Source organism: Morone saxatilis, unplaced genomic scaffold, assembly GCF_004916995.1.
Source record: "Morone saxatilis isolate NCDOM2014 unplaced genomic scaffold, NCSU_SB_2.0 Contig20, whole genome shotgun sequence".
Classification (NCBI taxonomy): Eukaryota; Metazoa; Chordata; class Actinopteri; family Moronidae; genus Morone; species Morone saxatilis.
In genome coordinates, this window is record NW_023339763.1 from 16,434,068 (window position 1) to 16,437,443 (window position 3,376).

Sequence of the window (3,376 nt, forward strand, 5' to 3'; positions counted from 1 at the left end):
GACAAGTGAAATTCCAATTCCTAAAGCATTTATTATTTATATTAATAAACTGTTAAACAAAAGGAGTAAAAAATAAACACCTTTCTCAGCTTTCTACCTAATAAATGCCTCCGAAATAATGTGTAAACCGGGCCTACGTCAGATCTGTCTTTGATAAAATGAATGGCTCTGACAGAATATCAGCTTTTTATGAAATGCAGGGACACTTGAACAGTCCGAGAGCCTGATAGATTTTTATTGTAGCATCTGTTTGACAAATGCTCACACGGACTTTTAAAGAATGATTACAACTGAGTAAAAATCAGTTGCCTTTTTGATGACTTAATTACTGTGGATGGCTGATGTGTCTGATTGTAACTGTGCGCGCTCTGTTAACAGTGCTATGCGTAACACTGGATATGTCTGTATTTAGGCCACTCTACTCCCTCAGGCTTACAACGTGTGTGCATAATTCTGTGGGGTTAGAGCAAGCAATTGCTATATATAAAACAAGGTTAGGTGCACAGACTTTGGTATTGACAAGTGATTGAATATGCTCTGTGTCATCTGTTGTTGTTGTACATTATTCTATTTCAAAACCAGTGTACAATCACTTAAAATAGTGCTGATCTTTATGTGCACTGTATCTCAGCAACTAGCAGGGATTTGTGGTTCATCATCACATTGCTCATGTTAGCCTCTTGGAGAAATGCCAGATCAACACCATGCCATTAATTGCACCCACCATATGGTCAGCACTTAATAAATGCCATTTTTACTTAACCTCCATAGGAAGTTCTGGAAAGACCTGCTGACATTTACACTCAATTGAATCTTGCTAAAGAGGCTGTGTATCAGACAGAGAGCGAGAGACTCCCTGAGCAGATCTCATTTGCTATGGTGAGAAGTGGGAAGCATGCCCAAGGTGTGCTGAAGAGGCAGTGCAGTGCTAACCTGAATGATCTTCTAAAGACTTATTGAAATGCTGTCAGATATTTGCTGGGGCACTTCTCACTGAGGGAAACTGTGTTATCCTGAATGTCACTGTCTTCTATTGAAACCAGAGAATCGGTGTGCAGCCATGGAGGCAAACATTTCATCTTCATTCTTAACACATTAAGTGATAAGAAAGTTTCTCTTTTCATGTCACTTGACATGGAAGCTGCTCAGAGACTGTACACGTGTTAGGGACTGTATGAAAATGATTAGGGGGAAAGAGGGGGTCAGAAAAGGGGGAGGCTGTTGTCATTTGACTCAATTGACTTGATGCTCATGCCAATTGTTTGTTTCTCTGTTGTTTTATTGTGTATTTTGTGTTTGATGCAGCATAAATTGCCCACTTAATTAATTAATGAAATTTGTCCTTTGGCTGAGTGTGGGGAAGTCTGACTTTTTTGGGAGAGCTAAATGCTAACGTCAGCTGCTAACATACTCACAATGACAATGCTAACAAGCTGATGTTTAGCAGGCATAATGTTTACCACGTTCACCATCGTAGTTTAGCCTTGTAGCCACACTCTACCTTTATTTTTTTTCTAGTCCCAATTGTCACACTTCCTTTATTATATTTTTAATAGTTACATAAAGTTACATCCAAAAGACAACTTTAACTCATGCCGTCATCCATGAAGGTGTACTTTGCCGTATGCAATGGACAACAGTTCTGTTGTTCTTCAGCAAGTTGTACCAATTTAACAGTTGTAAATTATTTTGAAATGTTGTAGCAAGGGTGTGTTTTTTTTCTCAAGAGGAGGGTTTAAAAGAAAACATTAATAACCCTGTGGAGGGCTTTTTTGTTTTTTTGCCCCCCTCACTTCACTAATCATTTCCGTCCAGTCCCTGAACACCCCTACTGTAAACAGGGTTTATTGCAGGGTGCACTTTGGGCTATTCTTTTGCATCTAGCAGTTGTTGATATACTGACAGCTCTTGTATATGCATGTTTTGCAAGAATTTAATTTAAACAATCTATGTTTAAGTGGGCTGAAACTAATTGGATCATTTTTCAAGTGGCACTGATATCTAAAAACGACATACTAACAGTGGTGTATGTGAAAAGGTCATACCATCCAGACATTATTTTTGTTCATGAAATTGAACTTTTGAACAGTTGTTCTACTCGCTGTGTCCCGTGAGAGATTAGACTTGTATGCCAAGCATTAAATCACATCCAGATCAATAAGCACTGGCTCTGTAGCCTGTTCTGCTGTGCTGGTTTTGCAGCAGTCTAAATACGAAGCTGTAATGATTTCTACCACTCCAGCACGCATATACTGTATATATATATATAAATATATAATGCACACATACACCCCTGTTCCAACAAATCGCACTGTGAGCATAATTGATATTGTATTGCTCAGTTAATCTAATGGAATGTAAGATTCGCTCGCCCACAGTGAGTAAGCAATACTGGAGTGAATAAAGCAATTTAACTTTAATGTCTTGAAATAGATAAATGATTAAAGGGAATGAACTTCAAGCGGAAGAATGGTCGTCCTTAAAAAAAATGAGTTCAATAACTGTATTTCAATAGATTTAAATCACATTCCTGTACTGCAGCGTGGGGTACAGGATGTGCTTTAAATCATACACTACAGTATAATAAAAAAAACACTATGAAAGACTGAAAATCACCTGTAAACCTACTCCGCATTTAGCACAGGCTGCAGACATTACAGACTACTGATTTAAGACTGAAGTGAATAGAGCTGCAGTGTTCTAGCTGAAAGCACCAAAATGAAGCAGGAGTGCTTCAGTAGGAGCACGGAGCATGTTTGAGATTAGCTGCAGGTTCGCTGATGTCGTTGAGTTTTATAGCCTGACAATCAGCTGGTTAGGTGATACAGATGACTGCATGCTGCGCTCCTGGTGCGCTGATATTGTCCTCTTCTCATGCCAGTCTGATTGGCAGGCAGAGCACAACTTCCTGTTGTGTTGATGATTTAATAATTGTATGGACCATTACCAACCAATTACAAACAACTGAAGTCTCTACAAGCTCAGAGATCTCTTCCTTGTAGACTCTGCTGTCTGTATGAGATACAGCTAGTTTTTAAGACAAGCAACTAATTGTATGGCAGTTAATAAATATGTTAACTTCAGGCAGGAGTGGAAAAAATAAAAAGGGCACCAGGTGCATGAGCTGAGAAACTAGCATGCAGAAAGTTGTGATGCATTTATGGTGAAACAAACTCAAATGACTTATTATGTGACTCAGATTAAAAGTATAACTACCACACATAACTTTGAACTATTTTACCATTTAGAAGCACATAGAAGCAAAGTCATTTCCTAGAAAATCTATCTTTATGGCAGTGTGTCACATTTTCTCCACTTCAAGGACACCCAGAGGGCAGTTTATTATGTTTTATCTACCATATGGGCATCCAAGAGG